Source organism: Ornithodoros turicata, unplaced genomic scaffold (assembly GCF_037126465.1).
Source record: "Ornithodoros turicata isolate Travis unplaced genomic scaffold, ASM3712646v1 Chromosome53, whole genome shotgun sequence".
Classification (NCBI taxonomy): domain Eukaryota; kingdom Metazoa; phylum Arthropoda; class Arachnida; order Ixodida; family Argasidae; genus Ornithodoros; species Ornithodoros turicata.
Genome location: NW_026999381.1, coordinates 740,897 through 764,532, shown reverse-complemented (window position 1 = coordinate 764,532; position 23,636 = coordinate 740,897). Strand labels below are relative to the sequence as shown.

Here is a 23,636-nt window from a genome sequence, read left to right as displayed (position 1 = left end):
TTTAGGATGTCGTTCATGTGGTTGTGCTGGTGGATCTTTACTCCTGGACCCACGAGCTCTCCAGCACATCTGACGGTTCTATTCCATCATCGCCGATCAGGACTCGAGTTCCAGTTGAGTTTCAGCCATCTACATCTCTTTCACGCTGGGGCAGTATTCATGGAGGAAGGAAACACCAGGAGCGGCTCTTCCTTCCAGACTGGCATAGCCGCCCTCTAGCGGTCGCTCGGGTCAAAATCGCCATTACGTCCTGTCCATCACGTGATCCTCTCTAAAGTTTCGGTTTTGCGAGACTTTGTTTCTTGCGCTGCTCACCGTGTGATTTCGCTTTTCGAAATCCATTTATTGTGAAAATGTGAGCACCATCGTAGAAACGACGTACATATGGTAATGTGTTTCTGTCACGGCTGCGGCTCTCGCCGAACAGAAAGCAGCTCTGTCACGGGAACACGTTTTGTTCGTAAGTACACGATCAGTTGTTTTAGTCGACTGTGTGTGTTCGAGTCACATTGAATCATTTGTTTGGGACTTGGCACTGTACCGCAGATTCATTTCATATCCTCTGTTGTTGTACAGCTTATGGCCAAAGTTTACGGAACATGGCGCCTGCCCATTTCTTCATAGGAGCAGCCCCATGTGAGCTATGACGAAGAGATCGAATAAGAAACGGGTGGCCGGCTATTCCTTCCTTCTCTCAGTATGTGTGCCTACTCCTGCTTGCTGCTAGGTTGTCGCTCCATTGGAGAAATTCTGCACACCGGTGTTGCGTAAACTTTTCTCCCAAGCTGTAGGAATCTGATTAATGGTGTGCTGGGTCGTTAGTTACACGTGTGGTAGTGGGTCAGTTCGTTTAGAGCCTTTCAGAGCCTTTTGTGTATTTCAGACGTCGTGGAGATGGTCAGTTCACGTAGAATATGCACCCGTCTAGACTGGCCAAGGGTAAGTTAGGAGAGCCTTCTATATTTTTCATGCGTTGTAGAGTGGGTGACTTCACGTGGGATATGCACCCGTTGAGACTGACTACGGTCAGGTAAGGACTACGTATTATGAATTTTCACTCTTTGGGGAGTCGGTCAGTTCATGTATGCATATGAACACGTAGAGACTGACCAAGGTTAGGTCAGGTGAAGGCTCTCCTGACCTAACCTTTGTCACCTTTCACGGATGCATATTCTGATGAGCCGACCCACACGCCAACGTGTGAAATAGATAAAAAGCACTCCTTACATAACATTGTCAGTCTCGACCGGTGCGCCGCGTCGCCAAGTGAAAACTGGCCCTTAGTACGCTCAGGATCATCGCTGTTCAGAATACAGTAGAATCTCGATGATACGAATCTCACGGGGTTGCGGAAAAAATTCGTATCATCCGAATTTCGTATCAAACGAATTAAACCAAAATAAAAATTGAGGCAAGAAAATAGACAGTGACTGTTCATTTTCCGTTACTGTCAATGAAAGAGGTCGGTTGTAACGCTTTTGTGTCTCCATTTTTGGGCAATGCTGCGCAAACACGCGAGATGATTCAAAAGACGTAGCACGTGCTTTTCACCCACGAGTCGCACGACAGTGATCTAAAGCGAGCTTCTCCTAAAGCAAGCGGGCGTTAGGTGAAGCCGACTCTCGCAATGATGACCCGTAATGTTGCCACAAGTTGTCCTGATATGTTCCCTCCACGTGTTCTGGGGTTCTGGTCGCTGTTTTTCGCCAGAGCGATGTCACACAGCTTCGCGGTTTATTGTTGCGAGGGGGGTAAAAAGGTCAAAACAGAGATAAGGTGATAAGGTTTCGGGCCGTTCAATCGCTTTGATCTTATCTCCACCACCACCACCAAAAGGAAAGTCATTGCTTGCATTGCCCTACATGATGTAAGGGAGTTCGTGGTGAGGATCGCCCTCCCTTTTCGAAACACGCGGCAGCATGACTCGCGCACTCTCGCGTCACGGGGGAACGACCTCTGTCGCATCTTCGGCTCATTCGTATCATCCGTAAAGGGAAGATAACGCGTTCGTATCATCCAAACTCTAATACATGGGAAGAATAGGCATTCTGGCCGAGACCGGAAAAGAATTCGTATCATCCCGAAATTCGTATCATCCGTGATCGTATCATCGAGATTCTACTTATTATATTGCCCACTTTCCAGTAGACTTGTTCTTTTTCGAGATTTGCGCACGCCTTTGCGTGACAATGTGGATGTATACGTTAACTCCTAGAAATAAGGCTCCACTCTTCACCGATAAATGTATCGTTCGCCAAAATGGTTGATGGCGAGAGTGTTACGCAGTAAAGTTGGGTTTTCAAACTGCACGTGTTGTTATGGCTGCACGGCGTGCAGTTGGGCAGGTGCGCGGGATCCGATGTAAATGCAGCCCTACAGAAAATCGAAAGAGAAATAAACGAACGCAACGTCTGCTGCGTAGTACAATTTATTGCCATCAAAAGTTCCCGCCACCCATGATCATGTTGGTAAAAGAGAATATCAGGGTCTCTTATTTCATATACGTGCAATTGATCATTTCGTAGTTAAGGGTTGCCGGTCAGCCATGTTGTTCATCTTTCGATAATGGCGCATTCCTCACACGAGCTTTTCTTTGTGCATTCACCCTTAGGGCAAACAACACCCACAATACAACCGCAGAGGTCGACGTCAAGTTGACGACCTGCAAAGGGAAACGTCCTCACAATGATGGCTATACGGTAACATCGTTAATAATTCCAAAGGTCCTTACGTTCAAGCTCGTGTCCTTCAGGTGCAGCTTCACTGGCGACAAATACACCTTAAAAAGAAAGAGAAATTTTGAGTTTCTCGCACTCTCAAGTTCCCCGCCGCCTGGATCGCACCAGGTGAGCTGTTGCGTCACGCGCTTTCGACAGCTTGTTACGCGTCCTGAGCACATGCTCACGTGACTATCTCATCTTTCTAAAAGTGTTCTATTGTAGAGAGGTAATCTTCGGGCCGTAGAGATGCCTTCCAGAGGTTTCTAGTGAGTTGTTGAATTGTGTTCTTCAGATGGATTTTGCTGTCGGCCTTTGAGAAGGGTATGGCACTAAGCCTGGTCTTCTGCAATGCTGCTTTTGCTGCCTTGTCGGCAACCTCGTTGCCTGGAATTCCGCAGTGGGAGGGGATCCACTGTAGAGTTAGACTGTGTCCATTTTGTATGACCTCTTGGAAGGTGACAAGAATTTTATAAACCAAAAAGTTGTTGTCAACACTGTTTGGTGATTGCCTGTAGGGCTGATTTGGAGTCGGTGCATACTAGCCAACTTTTGTGTACGGATCTCTTGGTAAAACGGAGTGCCTTCAGTATCCCGTGAAGCTCCGCTGTGGTGGAGCATGTGTCGTGTGAGAGCCTGTATCCTTTGACTGTGTTTTCAGCGACGAAGGCACTTGCTGATTTTCCTGCAGCAACTGAGCCATCAGTGTAGATCACTGTCTCCATAGGGAAGTTGTCTTGCAGGTAAGCGAGGGACAGCGTTCTTAACACAGATGCATCTGTTTCCGCCTTTGTAGTTATTCCTGGGATCTGTGTGCAGATTTTCGGTTTGCAAGAGGAGCCATTGTGGGTGTTCCTGTCGCAGAGTGTGGACTCTCTTCTTGGGAAGGGTTGTGTTTAACTTCAGAAGTGTCTTTGCTGCTCGGCTTTTGTAACGGGCTTGTATTTTTTTAGGTAGTTGATGATCCGTGTGCCTGGTAAGTAGCCGGATAATGTGCCGTCGTGTCTCTTGATGCCGTAGTGCTTCAACTGGAGTTTCGCGGGCTTCTACTAGGACTATTGGCGTTCTGGCTGTTCTTGGTAGCCAGAGACAAATCCTGAGGCTTTTTCCCAGCAAGTTGTTAAGCTTAGTTTCTTGTTTAGGAGTTATGCCATGAAGATGCGGGATGCTGAAGGCAAGTGTTTGTTTTATCACGGCCTGATGAACGTTTCGGATGGCTTTTCCGTTCCCTCGTTTCATGCCTGCCAGCATCCTCATGACATTTGAATATGTCTTAGTATTTCGTTGTAGTTTATTTATTTCTGGGGTCCAAGAAAGGTTTTGATGTAGGACTATTCCCAGAAATCGATGGCTACGTGTCCTCTTGATTTGTTCACGTCTTATTTCCAGACTGAAGTCCTTTAATTTCTTACGGGTGAAGGCAATGTAAACTGTCTTTTCTGGACAGAGGTCCATTGCACGTTCTTCTAGGAAACAAGCGATGGTTTCTAAAGCATGTTCGAGTGTTCTCTTGATATAACTGATGTACCGTCCTGAGACCCATATACATAGATCATCTGCATACATGGTGATTTTAACACGTTTAGGAAGAAGCTTTATCAACTCATATATGACGAGGTTGAAGAGAATGGGGCTGATGACACCGCCTTGTGGTACTCCATGACTTATTGTAGTCGCACTTGTTTTCCCTTCTGTTGTAACCATTTCTATAGTCCTTTCAGTGAGGTAGTCAGATATCCAGTCGTATGCACGGCCTCCGATGTCAGCGTTTAAGAGCCCCTGACGCACATGTGGATGGCTGATCGTATCAAAGGCTCGTTTGAGATCCAGGAAAACTGCCACTGTTATATAAGACAGGGCCATGTTGTGTTCAACCTCAGAGACGAGATCCATAACGGAGTCCGTTGAGCAGCGGCCTTTTCTGAAACCCGTTAGTTCGTCCGGAAAGACATTGTGCTTCTCCAGCCACCAGTGTAGCCTGCAAAGTACCATACGTTCCATCACCTTGCCTATACAGCTGGTGAGGCTGATAGGTCGATAGGATTGAATATCTGTGGGTGTTTTATTTGGTTTGAGGATTGGTACGACCTGAGCCATTTTCCATTCCTTGGGCAAGTATCCCTTTTCCCATACATTATTGTAGATATCAAGTAGTTGCTGAGTGGCGGTTGGTCCGAGGTTTTCCAGCGATTTATAAGTAATTTTGTCATGTCCTGGGGCTGTTTTCTTTCTCGATGCTTTTGCAAGTGCTCGCTGTAGTTCACCCATGGTAAATTTTGAATCCATTTCTGGTGTTCCTTTATGTTTGGACACGAGTACATTTACGTAAGCAGTTCGGGCTGATTGTATATGCATAGGGCTTGAAGAGGCCTCAGATGGTCTTGTTATTGTCGTAAGGAATTCTTCAGCAATCATTTTTTCCGAGATCCCAGTTTTCAAAGCAATGGCACGGAAAGGGATGTTTTGCTTGGGAAGTGATTTCAAGCTCTTTATGATGCGCCATATCTTGGTGCTACTTGTAGATGGATCTAATGAGGCACAAGTCTCGGTCCATTTTTTTTATGGCTAATTGTTTGAGATGTCTCTTGATTTTTTCTTTGAGTGCACTTGCCTCCTTCCAGTGTCTTAGGTCCCCTGAGCGTCTGAATCGTCGTTCAGCCCTTCTGCGCTGGGCCCTGAGTTGCTGGAACTTAGCATCGATATTTGTATATGCACTAGGTACTGTAACTGTCTTGCTTGCTTCCCGAAGGTTTTCTTGTATTTTTGCTGCAAAGTCTCTCGGAGATCCACAGCCTGAGAGGGATGCCGTGTTTTTACGTCGGAAATCATGCCAGTTGTAGACTGTAAGGGACCTTCTGGGTTTTTGTTGCCTGCAGCTTTCTTCAATAATATAGATTGGAATGTGGTCACTTCCTCTTGTATCAAGATCCACAGCCCATGTAAGGTCTTGTGCAATATCATTTGTGCACAGCGTGACATCAATGCAGCTGCTGTAGGTTGGGCCACGCAAAAACGTTGGAGAGTCATCGTTTAGAACTGTAAAATTAAGGCCCATAACCAGGTTCTCTAGCTGTCGTCCTCTTGCGTCCGTTTTCCTGCTTCCCCATAGAGGGGAATGAGCATTTATATCAGCACATATTATTGCGGGTTGAGGTAGCAAGGAGATAAATGTCCGTAATTGCTTAGTATCAACTGCATTTTTTGGAGGTATATATGCTGCAACAATGGTAACTGTCTTTGTAGATAGGCGTGCTCTTGCAATAACATATTCCACAGAACCGACACTGGATGACTGCACAAAAACGGACGGAATATCTCTCCTGATGGCTAACAGTACACGGCTCTTGTGTCCCGGGCATATGTAACAAACATAGTTTGAAATCCTGAAAGTACTGCTGATTCCAGTTTCTATGTACGCTAGCACTGGGGTAGGATAACGTAACAAAAAGTTTCGCACGTCACTGATTCGTCCCTGAAGTCCATTACAATTCCACTGCATAATCGTTGCACTGCTGTAGATTTTATCCATGACTGGCTTGCGTAATGATCCTCAGCAGCTCAGGTTCGAAGGCTAGAACCTGCTTTACCTCGGGAAGTTGTTGGGCTTGTGGGAGAGACACAACAATAGCCTTAAATGCTGCTAGAACAAAAGGAATGATCTGGAGGACCAAGGAGACTTCTGTTGTGGGTGGAACCCTTCTGTCTGGTCGAGGGATGAGTTCCCTTGGTGGCACTGGTGGCGGGGTAGGCTTGTAACTTTCGGCAGACTTTTCAGTAGACCACACACTTGGAGGCGGTGGAGGCTTTTCTGCTGGTGGTGGGCCTGTGGTCTTTCGTTCTTGCCTTGCTTTAGCTGGCCTTTGTGGCAGCTGAGGGAAATTTTCAGACGTTGGCGGTGGTGGCAGAAGCTGTTCTTTCTTTTGTTGAGCCTTTTGTTTTGTTTTGCGACTTGCAGCTTGAAAATCACTCTTTACTTCTTCATTACCATAGGCATCAGCCTTGACTGCTCTCATGGCGGCTAGGCGTCGGGGACACTTTCCATAGGAAGCTGCGTGTGGGCCATTACAGTTGGCACACTTCTTTTCCCTTCTCAGTCACGATAGTTGTGTGGCCCTGCACATACCTTACAGCGCGTGGTACCTCTGCAATTCTTTGCGAGGTGGCCGAACCGCATGCAGTTGTAACATTGGGTTGGCGTAAAATACTCATACACTTTGTAAGTGTCAAATCCCAGTTTTATAGAGTCCGGCATTTGAACATCAGACTTGAAGGTAATAATCACACTAGTGTAGTTCCTGACGCGTACGTCTCCGTCGTCTTGCTCCTTGAAGCCTTTTTGACGACGAGCATCCACAGCACCATAGGGTTGCAAGAAATCCAACAGTTGTTCATCAGTGTATGGAATCCTGAGTCCAACTATTTTCCCTATGTTTCTTGCATATGAATCTGCAACTCGTGAGGTCACAGCAATACTGGCAAGCGTTGTTAGCGCAAGCAAGGCTTTGGCAGCAGGCAGAGACGCAACCGATATCACAATACTGCCGTCCTTTGCGAAACGGTGGCTTTTAATTTGCTCTTGAGTTGCTTGCAGGACTTCTTTAGCAACGTTGTTTGGGTTTACTTGCAAGAAAGATTCCTTTGGATTAACAGGTCTCATAATAACAGGTATTCCTGCTTTCCTTTGCTTTTTGTGCACCACAGTGATGAATCCCTCATCGTCTTCCATTTTATCTGAGAGATCGTTTATCCAGGACTGGTTCAGAGCACTATCTATAGCCACATCATTGCTGCGTTTGTTAAGTGCAGTTGTAAGAGTATCACTTTCAGTAGATTTCTCATCAGAATCGCTTACCTCACTCTTGTCTGAGGTGTCAATACGAGGGCGTTTGTTCTGACTGGGCTTACTTTGAATTTGAGAAGTTGTCAGAGGGTCCTTAGCCAGGCCTTTTTGGCGAGCATCGTCCTCCATGCCTTGATCCGCCGTGGTTGATAACTGTGGCGTTAACTGAGGCACTTGGTACTGTAACTTACAGCTACCTGAGAGGCGGACGGCTTGTCCGCATAGGGCGGAACGTCGGCGAGCAGGGTAGCCTTGTAAGTAACGGTGTCAGATAAACAGGAACAAAATAGGCTTAGCGAAGAGCTCTATGCAAACACGTCCTTACTCGTTTCGTCGTCGTCGTCGTTTTCGTCGATTTCGGACTAGTCATTGATCAACCGACACCTATGTTCGAGGATAATCAGGGCTGCATTAAGCTTGCCCTTAGTGAAGGGATCAACGCCAGGACAAAGCACATCGATGTCCGTCACCATCACTTACGTGATCTAGTAGCACGCAACATCATCAACTTTCAGTACCGCGAGTCCGCTGACAACATCGCGGACGCGTTGACGAAACCTTTACCACGACCGAGACTGGAGGCGTTAAGGCAACGGATGGGGCTCATCGAGGGATAACCTGTCGAGGGGGGGTGTTAGAAGAAGTCGACATGCTAACCTCGTTACGTGCGCACCCATTCTGGCGCACCTGCCCCACTTTCGGAATAAACCCGTCCCGTGCACACGCACTGTTGCTGCCTCCCAGTTTACTGCTTTCTCACAGTACGAAAAGCAACCTCTCCTAGAGAGTGTTCTTATCTAGCTTGTGAGACTGTAACGTAAAGTTAGTGTCTGTTGAAAGATGACTACCTCCATACGTAGGTCTGCTGCTTGATGACAATAGGGACCGTGCGCACCTAAAGGGGGCGCGCTGCTCCGTCGCGACAGCGCCGCCAGTGGCGGTCTTGAACGTATCCGACGTGATACCACGCCGCCCGTTCTATGCATTCTCGAGTGGAACCGTAGCTTGCGTGGCGACCTCAGTAATTAGAAGGGCTAAGTTTCCAAGTGCAAATAATGTGGAACCTTTCTGGGGCGCGAACGAAGAGAATGGAGACAAACTGCACAGAAGCAACCACCGTATTTATAATTCATCTAACAGTACGGAAGGAGAACAGCCACTCGCCTCTGCCCGGTCAAAACACCTGTAAGTGATACGTCGAGAGGATGGTTATTTGACTCCTCACAAAATGGCTTGCTAGCGATGGCTATATACGTGTATTCCTCTGACTCCAGCCATTTGTAATATCATGTTTTTGACTGAGTCTTGTATTCCTTTCGTAGTCTTTGCACACACATAGCATCGTCACTGAAATTTACATCGTGCGTCCGTTTTATCCATACAAATAAACACGTGGGGTCACAACTTATTGCCTGAACTTGTACTGCAGTTTTTCCAGTATCTTCAGATACAATAACTCTAAAGAGATCCTCAAAGAAGAAAATATATGAGTTTTTACCTCGGCTACCGCCGTAAGCTTGCGGGACGACAGCTGTGACATGGTCGGTGAGTAAATACTAAACCTTTTGGACAACGTAGAACTTCTGTTCTCACTGTGAGACTCGTCATACCGGGAGCAATATCGGCTCTGGGCACCGGCGATGAAACACCTCAATCATTATCTCGAAATAGGTTGCCGTTTGGTCGGTACATTTGACGGTGATACAGTATCCAGCGGCGTTTCACCGTCACGAAAGTGGCAACTGTAAATCATTGATCATTTTGCAGGTCCTCATTCAGTTGCATTGAAACTAGAACAAAAGAAATAGAATATATTGGCTCATGTTATGCACACCTCATGCAATGGCCGAACGCGCGTCACAAACGCTATTCGCTGCGAGTCTAGTGACCTCGGTGGTATTGGAAGCGTACAAATCACGAGAAATGAAGCATCTGGTCCCTAATGAAGAGTTCTTGTAGGTGCTGGCACAGTTAGCGATGCTGTGGCAAAAAAAGATACCCGCACTTCACATGTAAACAAAGCTGGCTACCCGGCGGCTATCACGCAAGGTACTTTCTCCGGAGGCCGCATCGCGGCGCCACCAGTTTATCGCACAGTCCCTATAGATAGAGATCAGTGGTCTCCCTATACATCGTATAATTCCAGCTCCAACTTCCGGTAAGTACCATTCGTTAGAACTGGTAATTGAATAGCAACAGCAGGTGGGTCTCCCCGCCCGCCACGAGAGCAATGACGGACCCAACCGAGAGGTGGCGAATGTTCGCTAGGCGCGAAGTCTCAAACCCAGGAGCATCCGTTGCGCGGCGCTGGCATACTTGCAGGTCATGCGCTCCCGCGGTACGCTTATGTGTGTCCGACCCTGTACCTCGGAGTGACCATCTCGACAGAGGAAAAATACCTAAAGGAATATGAAGACCAGATGCGAAAGAAGGCGACGAAATACGTCGGAGTGCTACGGGCGCGAACACTGTGGTCTTTCAATCGTTTTGAGGTGACAAGGGAGTTGTGGAAGGCAGTGGCAGTGCCCGGGCTCATCTATCGGAACGCGATATTATGCTTTTCGTCGGCCACAACCGGATTCCTCGAGAGAAAACAAAGATAAGCCGGCCGTATAGCACTTAATACCCGCAGATCAGCGCCCAATGCAGCTATACAAGGGGACTTGGGCAGGTCTTGCTTTGGTGCGACGGAAGCAAACGCCAAAATTACGTACGAGGAAAGGATCAGGACAATGCCCGAGGCATGGATTCCAAACAAGATATATAGAAAAATGATATATAAGGATCAGTACACTGGTTGGCGAAAAAAAAAAAAACACGATCCTTTCTGAAAACCGTGGACCTAAATGAAAAGACGTTGACCGACGGGGACCATGTAAATCGCGGTACCATTCAGAACCACGTCCGTTTTTGGGAAACGACCCTATGGCGCAAACAAGTAAACTTCAAATCAGCACTTGGAATTTACGCAGCTGGGAAGGAGGTAATAAATGCGGAGAGGACACTCTACGATAATTCACCATCAAGTAGACTCTTGTTTGAGGCATGCACGGGAGTACTCCGAACGAGGAAATGGAGGGCCAAGTTGCGACCACGGCAGGAAAAAACTGACGACTCAGATTCACCGAAGACCGACACACGCTGCTCCACTTGCGGGCAAACGGATGAAACAATTGAACATATCGTGATATCGTGTTGCAGTCAGTTGCAGTGCTCAAAGTTGTCACCGGAAGCGGATACAGAATCTTTGCTAGACGCTTTGGGATTTGGCGGAGAAACGGACGCTATGGTGTGAAAAAAGTGGACAGAAATTTTATTAGAGAACGGTAATTTTTGTGGTTAGTTGTTTTTTTTTCCTTTGGGATTTTAAGCTAGGACGCGCTATTTTAGCGTTGTCTGCCCGCTACAAAGGGTAAAGCCACCAGATTCGTCATCATCATCATCATCATCATGACGTTTACGCAAACGTCATCACCGGTCATCACTCACATGATCAGTAAAATGGCGGCGCACATGATCGCCGGTGAACACGTTTGTAAACAATGTCACTTTTGCTTCTGTGCTTGAATTCAAAAACATGTTTTGATCGTACTGACAAGTTTGATCGAATGCAGCAACAGTTAAACATAAACGCTCGGGGATGTGACCTCATAGTACACGGTGAAGTGTTGCGTACAGCGGCTAATTCCTTTCCGCGGTACCGGCTGCGCGTTGATAAATAAAACTTGTTGTGAACGTATGTCATCTTTTTTTTTTTTAACCTAAACTGAATATAAAGTGTCCGCAAAAAGAAAAAAAAAACGTCCCCTACCTCAGTCAGTTGGGCAGCCGCAGTAGTTTATCGCGTTACCGGGTTTTACCATGACATGGTGTTCTTGAAACCTTGGTTAGGAAGTTTGAGAAACATCTTGGTAGTCCAGTAGTTACTGAATTAAGTATTTACTGACGCAGGTTAAAGGAACAGCTAGTGCTGGGGAGCCCCAGAACAAAAAGCAGCAACAAATTATTTACATGAGCCAACGTTTGCTCTTGACAAACACTATCTGAAGTTTGTATTGTATCACTATATACAAGGCAACATGACCCAACGGCAAGTGGGTGAAATATTTACAAACTATAAAACAATGAAAGGTTGCTCTATATAATATATACATTACTGTAGTAGAACAGAGTGGTGTCGAGTGTACAAGCAACATGTTCAGGCTGAAGATTCCATCACTAATATCGTTAGGAAATAATTATTTCAGAAAGGAAGTGATATTACAATGGGGAAGCTTAATCACATGGATGTCGTTCAGACGAGATGAAATGCAGTTAAAAAGCGATAGAACTTTGTGTCGTCTGTTTTGTCTGTCTGTGTTCCCTGCACTGGAGTTTTATCGCTTTTAGAAATCTAGTTAGCAGGGACTAGGAGACGATCGCCAGTGTTTGTGTTGCGATACATTTTATGAAAGAGACACCGCCTGGCTATCAACCGTCTTGACTTGAAGATCAACGTCGAGGTTTTTCTTTATACGTGAAACACTCGCGTCTCTGGAATAGTTAGATGTAATGAAGCACATTTTGAACTGACTCTGATGCTTGAATTAAGTACTCTTGATGGGGATCCCATATGGCCAATGCGTATTCGAGTTTGGGCTGCACGAATACACGATATGAAAGCAGCTATGAAAGTGATGTGGTGGGAGCACAAGATGGCTGCGAAAATTTAATTTGGTAACTCTAAACATAACTCTAAAAACCGCACGCCATCAATGGTTCCACATCGGTCCAAAATTGGCAGCCAATATAAGTTACGTTGGTCCAGTATATAGGCCGTGCAACAAAGGTCTGGTAATACGCCACTGGAACTGCCAATATTGGTCCAATGTTGCAAGCCCGTGGTGAGCCAATGAAGAATACGAATGCCCTGTAGCTATAGTAACTCCCACTCCGGTCTAGTTTTAATTGGTTTGAATGGCAGCACGACAACGGGAAGGCATCACAATACAATGCATTATTTTTTTTTCCTCTTTCGTCTTTTTTTTTAATATTTACCTGGGTAGATACTGAAACACTGCCATGGGTAGCACGGTGGTGAGAGTAGGATGAGCCAAGATAACGCCACTTATTGCTCTTCATTGGCATGATAGGCCCTCCTTAGGCCCAATGAAGCCGGGACAGTGCCAATATTGGACCAATATTGTGTGCTGCTCGGGTAGTTAGAATCCGCAAAAGTAACTGTAATAACAACTAAAGCACGCATCCCAAGCTTTCACAAGCTGGCCATAACTATAACTTGCGTCCCCTCGAAACACGTGTCCTTGTGGCTGCTATGAGGCCCTAGGACATGTCCTGCGCTGTGTGCGAGCCGCTAATTCTGATTCTCGCTCATGATGAAAAGGAATAGCAGTCTCTGTTCGAAATATATGGGCGGCTCTCCTCCTGGGACACTTCCCTTCATCTTTGCTTACCGGTTCACTGAATTTTCTCCCCATCTGCATCTCTTGATGACATCTAAGTGGACACATTACTTCCAAGGACAACTGCATATAATCATTTAATCACACGTACACAAATCCAATTTGTAACAGGCATATTTGAGTCAGTCGAGGTTCCTTTACACGAACCTTGATTACTTCAAAGTAATATGTTCCGTAATCTGTAACGATAACTGGAAAAGCAATTTGGAACCCTTACATTTATTAGGTCGTAATAAAAGTACGGCTGTATCGCACATGTGTTTCGCTCGACAATATTTACTTTACACAACTCTGCAGCGAAGTGAGCGAGAGTTCCAAAATAATTTGAATTAAACCTTCTCCAATGTGCGAAAAACACTTTTGTTCATTTACATTTGACATTTGGGTATATACATTTGACACCAAACATAATCGCACGCAGCCGTATTCTAATACTGTGGCATATCATAGCTAAGCATATTACTAGCACATTAGGAATAGACAAATTTTTTACACATTTTCAAATCACCTTATGAACCTACTACGGAATGGTACTTTGTAACATAAGGAACAAGAAGAAACAAAATGCGTTAGTCATAATCACAATCACAAAAAATCAGAAAAGTGATCTTTTTTCTTTCATTTTGACACTGGATGAATATTTGTGCTTTCTCGGATGAAGGCAAGGACTCAGTATACTGCTGTTGATACCTCTATTAAAACTTCCATATCGTCTTCAGAGCTCGTGTCCATTGACAGCTCAGTGCCACTTGGTATACTTAACCACAACCGTTGCCAACAATCGTCAGCATCATGAATGGAAGTCACTCAAGCGAGTCCATTTCTGAAGGAAGCTAACCAATTCGGGATCTTCGCTACTTCGGAGGGCTCCTTGTAATAGTTTCTTGCCTTCATCATCCTTAGCAGAAACATTTGTATGTGCAAGCAAGAGAGGAATATAGTTCAGGAATAGTGACATCTCAGTCACTGTTGGACACAGCAATAAATTACTCTTTTCATAATACTCTCGAATGCGGCTGAGTGTTGCACGGAAACACATATCTACTGCCTTGACATCTGAGTGGAGTACCATCAGTTTCAGACAAAGCGTAGTTCTCATACTCATATTGTCTTTAAGAAATGACAGCGGGAGAATAGCCAATAAACTCACTGCGTCATAATCACAAGAATATGGCAATAATGTCACCAGTCCTTCTCTCATATAATCTTCTGCACACATTCGCGTTGGTGAATCACCTCTCCGGTCAGGACAGTTCATAAGAGAGTGAGGGATGAGGCATCTCAGAATATTCATTTCCCTTCTTTCAGCGGAAAGGGCGCAGCACGTGGAACCCGCCCTGTCGCGCATATTAGGGAATGAGTGGGGAAGAAGGAAGTTCACAATATCAACGGCACCACTGTCACAGGCCCAGTGAAGAGGTGTCCTTCCATACTTGTCACGGGAACTCATTCTAGAGCGGAGTAATATTAACTTTACAATGTCCAGCTGTCCTCCAAAGGCACACAGCTGCATGGGCGTCATTCGAACCACATCGATGACATCCACTGATGTATAAAAAGGAATGAGAAGCTTCACCACATTTGTGTGTCCAAACAAAGCGCTCAAGTGCAATGCAGTGTTCTCTTCTTCATCTGTAATGCACATGGATGAAGGGGAGAGGTGAATCTTAACAGCTTCCACATTACCTTCCCGTGCGCCAGTTAGCAACTTATTGCAACCGACGTCGATCATTTCTGTGTCGACATCATCAATGTGGTGATCATCATTTTTTACTCCACGTTGTACATAATGCTGGATACGGAGATTTAAATGCGGCTGTAACAGCTTCATGTAATTAATATAATTTTCTTCTTTTATCTCACGTAGCTTCCTCTTGGCCACATCATGTAGCAGTTTACTGCCATAACGATCACCTGCGATGACATCTAAACGGAGGAGGAGGAATTTCAGACACCAATTTTCTTCTTGGAAATCCCAATTCACATACACAGACACGGAGCTTCTGCTGATCCTCTGTGCATGCCTAGGGTCACTGTGTCGCAAATAAGACCATAGAGTTTGCATCCTTTTTCTTCCACAACCTCTCGCCCAGATGTACAACGGTGATGAGCCCAACGTTTCAGGTGAGTTCACAAGCGAGTGCGGGATGAGACACCTCACAACGTTGAAATCCGAACTCGACTCATATACCCAACTTGTCCAAGCAACATCTAAGCACGTTTTTCCTTCGCAGTTAAGCATGTGCGCATTTGTGTGAGGTAGAAGAAACGTCACAGCTTTTAGGGAATCAGAGTGAGAAGCCACATGAAGTGTTGTGTTCAGTCTGATGTGATGATGTGCGTCATATGTCCGAGTGCGAAGGAGTAACAACTTCATGGCCTCCAAATCATCTCTCTTTGCACATATATCTATCGGAGTTTCTTCATGACAATCGAGAACATTCACTGAGGGATAAAGAGGAAGAAGTAGCTTCACAATCTCTGCATCTCCACTCAAGTGCAAAGGAGTTTGAAAGTGTCCATTTCTATTGTTAACGGATAAATGTGCGAGGTAAAACTGTGTTGTCTCCAGATTTCCTTCTTCCGCGCTAATGTGCAACATTGTGTTTCCATCCTTATCAAGAATTCCCGTATCGCAGTAAGGAAGGAGCATTTTACAAACAGCCTCGGACTTTGCGTAAAAAAGGACAGTTCTATTGCTACTGTCTGTAGAACTGTCAAGGTTTCTAATTACCGAAGACTCTGCAGAACATCTCAAGCTTCGTTCCTTGCGTGATCCTAATTGGTCCATGATGTCTCTGTCTAGGATTACGGTACTCTCTTTCTGGGACACATAGCTCAGATACACGTCTAAAACGCCTCGTAGGTCATGTCTCACAGCCGTGAATATTGCTCGTTCAAGAAAATGTCTCTTTTGCTCGAAGGTTTCACATGTGTGTAGATTTTTGGTAGAACGTTTCACTGCTTCCTCACTGCATCGAGCGCATAACACGTTAAGTCTGTCTCCCGCAGCCGAAGTCTCAGTCCGCAAGCATTCCATCCACTTCCCAGCGTATTTTGCGTCCCATGGAGACCGCAGCTCTGCGTACCCAAACGGTGACAGTTGAAACAAATCCTCCTTGATTAGCTCATCATCCATCGGAAGCTTCTTCAATGTTGCTTGATCAGAATGCAGGGCTCCTAAGTGCAATGGCGTCCTTTTGAGCTCATCGACTTTGAACATATCCTCTCTTTGGATAACATGTTGCTCAAAATATGAAGCGTCATTGTTCATCACAGCAGAGTGAAGGGGAAAGGACTCAGATTCCAGTGCGTCGAACAACATCATTACACCGCTGTATTCTTCTTCACGGTACAGATCGACAATGACATCCCTCACGTCGAAAATTTCTGTTACTTTCGCCTTTTGCAGTACGTAATCGGCTGCAAAGAATTCAGCGAATGTCTTATGAACGAACTCTGGAATTCCGTTGTTCAGACCATTCAGAAATCCTTCTTTGAGACAATTATTAGCTGCGTCCTTCATTAAACGTCCTTCGGGCTCTAAATTCTCTAATTCGTCTTTGTTCAATAAGTATTTCAATTTTTCCTGAGGGAATATACACTTCATAGCGAGGAGTTTATGGTTTTCGTAAAACTGAAGCGCTGCGGAGTCATTCTCCTCTTGTACGGCGTGTAGGCGGAGATTTTCTTTTCTTTTTTCAATTCTGAATACAAGGTGCTTGTACCACACAAACAACTTGTACACGTGTACAATATATAAGTTCTTATTCTTATCGGCTGATATGTTTGCACGTTTAAGTAACGAAGAGTAATCATCAGACTCTGCAATTTCCCCATTCTTCATTTCAAGGATCATACGAAGCAGGAGAGGGGTTTCTAGGATTGTCTCGTTTGTCTCTATCAAGTTCGTGAGCAGTCGCTGGAACAGCTCGGAAGCTCCATCGTTTTCATTGGTTGAATGAGCTGTTCTCTCATATTTTCTAGTGAACTCCGCCCGATTTTCGGCTGAAAAAGAAAGGAGTTCATATGACACCGTGTGCAGAGCATCTTGTGCATGGCGCTTAAATACGGGACGAGTAAACATATATATCTTGCACGCTTTCTTTTCAGATAGAGACGATGTAAGCTCCAAGACGCACTTGCGGCATTCCTCGTTCACTTCATCGAAGGCATCCAAGATGACGACAATCTCGAAAGGGCTTCCGTCGTTCAAACTTTTCTCGAACAAAGCGAACTCTATACCATCTTTTTGTACTTGGCATAGATCCGCTAGATCTCTGCACATATCCGCTTGACTCGGCGACGCTGTTTTAACAGATGCCATTCTCTGAGGAAGGTCGACGTACATCACCCACCGCTTCGTATCTCGATTTTTTACTTCTGTGCACAAGCGCTTTGCTAGACTACTCTTTCCCATACCTGGTGCACCAGACACAATGACAACCTTCTCCTCTACGTTCGACAACACAACCTTCTCGTTCAGTTTCAACAACTCGTCCTCGGTGTAACTCTCACTTCCCGTCATTGGAAGGTGACTGAGACGACCATTTGATTTGGTCCACAAGAGTCTCTTATGAGGTTCGTCGAACTTTAGCAGGTGCACTACTTTGTTTAGGAAATGACCATCTTTCAGGAGAGCTTCGTAGTCACATGGCTCGTGGACGAGTACGAATTTCTCGAAATTCTTTAAATCCTTCTTGGCCTTTGCCTCACAACCGGGAGGTAGAAGTGTTGCGACCTGATTGTGTGGACAGCCCAGAAGTGCGAAAGCCTCACTGTGGTCATTTAGATTGCATTCTTTCAAGTTAATTTCCACGGCTCTTCTGCACTGTCTTTTCACGTAATAGTTCTGAACACGTTCTTCTAGTTCATGAAGAGGAGGTCCCAGCTCAATGCTCTCTGACTCGCATAGCTTTAGGAAAACAGCGGTGTCTACGCACTGAAAGAAGGTGTCGATATTCATTGCCTCTGGAAGCCGTGAAACATATTGACCTTGAAGTTTTACGTGAGAATTTTCGAAAACTTCTTTTTTGCAGCTATTCGTGACATGCTTAAAGCGTGCTTCGTCGATCCTGTGAACTTTGTGCCTCTCCGCAAAGAACGCATCTTCTTGCACTTTTTTCATCAAGTTTTCTTTCTCACTGTCTTCCACGAGCAAGATGACTTTTGATCCAGTGACACAGGATACTTTACTGAGAAGTTCAATGATCTTTCGGACGTCTTCGTTTGGATGGACGGATACTAGCACAAATGGACATTTGTAGTCTAGTAACACATCCCGCAGAGTGGAGTCATATTGGTTCGCTTCAAAAAACAAGTATGGCCTTCCCGTAGATTTCACAGCGTTGTGAACCATTATTTCGAGAAGCCTCAGTTCTGGACCCGTAAATATGTGAAGTGACCCCTCTTTCCAGATACTCTTCTTTAGTGATTTCTCGAAGTGGACTTTGAGTTTGTCAGTTTCGAAAGCTTTGTTCAGTCTAGCGTTTTCCTTTTCTATCTGTGTTGCATCTATGGATGGGATTCCATTCCGAATGTATTCCCTCATGTCCGGGATGACATGTTCCTCGAAAAACTTTAGTAGTTCCGGTACTTCCCGTTCCAGAACCCTATGACCTTCGTCGCAACCATATTGAACCAGTACGTGGGGGATTCGTACAATCAATTCTTCTTCTTCCTTGTTGCTCATAAAAGCTTGCTGGATGAGAAGGTTCATATCTTTTTGCCTGGGTTTTATGTTATTCAGGATGTTCTTGTATTGCTTTTCCCGCTCCGTATCGTCACTGTAATATGGCTTGCCATTGTTCCTGTACACTAGGTAAAGTGCCATATGACATAACTCGTGAATAAGTGTTCCGCAGACTTCGGCTTCTGCAGCACGGCCCCCGATGAAAACTCTTTGATTTGTGTAGAAAGTAAGGCCGGCGACGTCTCTACTGCAACTTCCCGTGATCCCTTCAACATTTTCACTGTTGTAGTCGAACTTAATTTCCAGGTGTGGCGCTCTTGCAGCCACTTTGAAAATAATCCTGTTTACTTCATCATTAGAGAGCTGCTTAAACATATTCTCCAATCGTACACCGAAGTCATCACGTCTAGTGACGCTCAGTGATTTGCTTTTCAAATAGTCGATGTAAGAGTCCTCGCATTCTGTGGTGTAATATCGTTGTCGACGAATTTCAGCTTGTTCAAGGGGTGAGAGGTACCAGTAACATGAAGATTCTTTGGTGTTCTTGAGTCCACATTCCCGCGAGACTAAAAGGCCATGAATATTGAAGGCTCCTTCTTCGATTGCTTTGTAACGAGCTGACTCATCTGTGACAGGATCCAACCACAGTTTCAATGCAGGCGCAACATCCAGGCACTTTAGAACACGAGCCTCGTCTTTCGCTGCAATGGCTTCGTGCATTTCCTTCCTGACGTCTTCCCACTGCGGCGACCTTTCCATGTCAACGTCAGATTCAGATGTCGAAGCCATATTTCTGAACATGAAGCGAGAAATTCCTGTAATATTGAGATGGGAATTAGGAACAGACTAATTGAAATACAACAAACAGGTCAAGTGTGGTAATTCGTTTGGACCGCGACACCTGTCTTTCCATTTTAGCGTCGCGAACAGTTTTTTTTTTTTTCGCTTCTTTCTTTTTCATCACGCCATGCGAGCTTGTGACGCACGTGAACCACGTCACGAGTTGGCGGATATGGAAAATAATAGGCTACCGAAGTTGCAGGATTTTGACCTATACCAACGCTCCCTAAACGCGCGTCAGGAAGAATGCCCGATAGTTTCCAACAATCTCTTTTATATGATTTGACAGAGCGTTTAATGACAAACAGGACAATGGAACCCATTTCAACCCTTTTGTAGTTGCAGAAAAGCATGTACGCACCCAAAAAGCTTTTATTTTTTTGCGGATGAGGCGCTCTTATTTTACCTCGACACCCGCAAATCCGCGAACCTCAAAGGTAGAGCAAACAGTACAGCAGCACGTGGGCAGCAAGCGTGGGGAACTTTAAATGCGTGACCTTAATGACTACCAAGATAGGATCCCTGAAAGGAAGCACAGTGCTCGAAAAGGTCAGTCTTCAACATTATGTTAAAAAAAACAGCTGTCTGATATTTTGAGCTATCTTCTCCGTCAATGTACTTCCGAAGCACTAGGCTTCAACGTATGCTGGAACGAAAACTATCCGAGAGGTCGACCGGACCACCGCGCCTGATTCTACCTGAAATCACCCTGCCCAGGACTAGATTCAGATTCAAACAAGCAATGGAGCCTTTACTATACTCTAGGCAAGAGAGACTCAGATCCAGAATAAAGGGGAAGAATGCACTTGGACGTCTCCTTCATAGTGAATATGATGTACTTAACGTGAATTTCTCAATAATAATAATTAAAAAAAGAGAAAACAGGAGATTGGAACAGCACGAGGAACCCAATATGGACAATGAAAGACTGAAAGGCAATGTGAAACAACAATAATATTGGGATAAAAGATTAGTACAAATCATTAATGGATTCAGAACAATGCTAGGAGAGAATACGACTGTAGCAACAGAGGTTTTCTAGTATGTCCTTTCCAGCTAGTAGTGTTTGTTTGTCTGCTTGTGTTACCTCACACTTGGGTAGGGTCTGAGACATAGAAGACGAACAGACAGAACAGGACTCAAACAGCAAAGGAATTGTCTTTGTCACAGGTAGGCTAGTTCGGAGAAAGGAGGTCATGTATAGACCGCGTGGGAGAGGGTTGGGTAATGCATTCTTGGAGTCCAGCTAAATAAAATAAATATATACACCCTACAAAATACAAGATGGCGCTTCTTTCATAGAACTGTCACGAACGCCCTTGATCAATCTTCCTTGGGGATCTAACTTCCCTAATTCATCTTCATTCAATAAGATTTCCAAGATATCCTGAGGAGATATTGACTTTATAGCGAGGAGACAACGGCTTGAGTAGAATGATGACTTTGCGTTATGGTTGTCCCCTCGCACGGCACTTAAGGGGATGTTTTCTTTCATTTTCTTTTTCTTTTCTGTGTACAAGGTGCTTGTATTCGGCAAACATCTCGCACACGTGTACAATGTATATACTCCTGACACCAGAATTGTCGGCAGTATTAGGGGGCAAAGAGCAATCGTCACACTATGCAATTTCTCCATACTTCATCTCAGCCATCATACGAAGTAGGAGAGGGGTTTCTAGGATTGTTTTGTTTCCCTTCTTCGGTGACGTATACATTTGGTGGAACTTCAGCAAAGATGCAACATTCTTGGTGGCTGAAGTTTCTCTCTCGCCCCTATATTTTTTGAGGAAGCCATCCTGGTTGTACTCAGTAAAAGGACAAAGTTCATATGACACCTCTTGTGCATGACGTTGAAACAGGGTGTGAGTAAAAAGGTATATCGTGTACATTTTGATGTTAGCCACAAACAGTATAAGATCCAGCACTCATCCCATGTAACAGCATTACAGATGTTAAATGGGATTGTGGATGTTGACTTTGTGGCGAGCCGCCCAATCTGCAACGCCATCAGCGCTCGTTCAAATTGGTCGCGCTAATAAATGCACGGCGCACGGGCCGCTCGGCCAGTAGTTGTTCCCGTGGATTAGCCAGAACATTGTCTCTTTCCTGGAACACGCTACCTACAAACTTCATCAAAGAGATCATCGATTCACGACAACTAGGCTCACGGAGAGAGCCACACAAACCGTTCTTGTTCCTTTTAGTTCTCATGGACTTGCATACACACAAATTAATATATGCATGCAAGCTGAGAGGACAACAGAAAGCAGCAGACAGTGAAGAGATCGCGATAATAAATAGAAAATAACGTACCGTACAACAAAGCAAAGAGCCACGACAACATCTTGAACAACTTGAGCAGCACAACACCTGCAGGGTATCTAGAACAAGACAGACAGAAAAACAGTCTTATCAAAGAGGCACATGCATAGTGCGTTTTGAGTCGCGAAACATAAGTTCTTTCTTTGCAGATCGAGGAACTGACATTTAAGGCAGATTCACATGACTGCGTTTATGGCTGCGTGCAGTGTCTTACGTGTATCTACGTTCTATCCTGAAAGATGTTCCCTTGCAGCAAGTGGCTGTCAGCTTACGAAACTCGCAAGCGCAACCGTAAGCGCAGTAGAGTGAATCACCCTTTAGGATTGGTTGTCCGTACCCTACCTAACGAATCCACAGCGACCAATCAAAATCTTCTACCTGAGTGGAATTCTATCACTTTGAAATTCTAAATTACAATGGCATATGGCAAAATAGCAGTCTCACTTTTAATGCAACAAAGAGTAAAGCGATAGCAACCTTCGAGCTTCCGCGAAAATGCGGGGATAATTTTAAATTGAACGAAATCGTTTGCAGATGTGGTTGCAATCTAGGAGCGTTGCCGGTTATCGTGCTAGAGAGGGTCTGTGGGGTTTAGCGTGAAGGAAAACGAGCCATGAGTACCTTAGGTGTCTCACCCACATAACCATCTCGCATCGTATAGTTGACTGATGTGAAAGCGAAGGAATCCCGAGCCCGCGGTTGGTCCCCCAACGATAGTCCTTCCAATCACTAGAGGTTAGTGCGGGTAAGCAAATTTGACCCGGAAACCCGCAAGAATTTGATCTGGGCGACCCGCACCTGCAGTACTGTCTGTATACCCGCACTGGGACCCACAAGGGGAAGTGAGCGGTATTACCGCCAGCGCAAACGCCCGTTTCGTTTTCTTGTTGACCCTCTGGCTCAGCATGATGATGACGACGATGCGGGCATTCCTTCGGGATGCGTTCCTTCTGTTTGTTATTGACATCGGTGTCGAGGATTGAATATCCGACTGAATTACAATTTCCTGGAACTACAAGCAATTATTGTTTAGTAAGTACCGTAGATATGTAAAGCATACAGCTCATTCTTCCTCCGCAGGGAGTTCAATTTCCTTCCTCGCCACCATACCTTCGGCAGCACGTATCCGTTTTACGTGATGTTCGCATTGCTCTTGTAACATAACATCATGGAGACTTGATGGGTATTGTACAAGCAAGTGAATGTTGTGATGGGAAAAGGCACGCTGAAAAGGCGTCGCATTCGTTTGTTAAGTGTATTCCCACCCCAACATGAATTAAGCCACGGTTACCGCGGACCACTTTCGTGCCTCGTCCACTTTGCTGCTGTTTCTATTTCGAAACAACGGAAAATCTGAGCGTTGGCCATGTGTCTCGGATGGCTTCAATCGTACGCCAATAAAACTGCAATTCAACAGAGAGCCATATATGTCTGCATTAATAATCCAACTCGCCCGCCAGCACTTGCCTGCTGCAGTCCTGCACATGGATTTATACAGCAAACGACATAGGACACTGCTGAGCTCGCTTGTGACAGAGAGGGATCACTTAGTTGGCCATGGAGTGAGGGTAATGCGGGTATACCCGCATTACCCACGGTCGCATTGTGGGTACACCCGCATTTTACCCGCTACCCGCGGCGATCGCGAATTCCTACCCGCAGATCGTGACGATGTGCGTGTTACTGCGGGTATACCCGCACCCACTCTCAGCTCTACCAATCACTTTCTTTCAAAGTTGGAATACTTGGCCTCCACAAAAAAA

At 45.3% G+C, this 23,636-nt stretch overlaps 2 protein-coding genes across 4 annotated transcripts in view; both read right to left on the bottom strand.

The window, feature by feature from the left end:
- Nucleotides 1–23,636, bottom strand: part of LOC135374334 (uncharacterized) — a 267,918-nt gene that overhangs the window by 80,313 nt on the left and 163,969 nt on the right. The gene's annotated exons all lie outside the window — the stretch shown is intronic.
- The window catches only part of LOC135374333 (uncharacterized), a 70,185-nt gene that overhangs the window by 46,019 nt on the left and 530 nt on the right, over nt 1–23,636 (bottom strand). The window contains exon 1 of one of the 3 annotated variants that reach the window (XM_064607316.1): nt 21,865–21,891. The exons of the other annotated variants lie outside the window; for them this stretch is intronic. The gene's annotated coding sequence lies outside the window, so the exon portion shown is untranslated. Of the gene's footprint in view, nt 1–21,864; nt 21,892–23,636 lie in introns of those variants that run through there. 3 annotated transcript variants of the gene reach the window in all.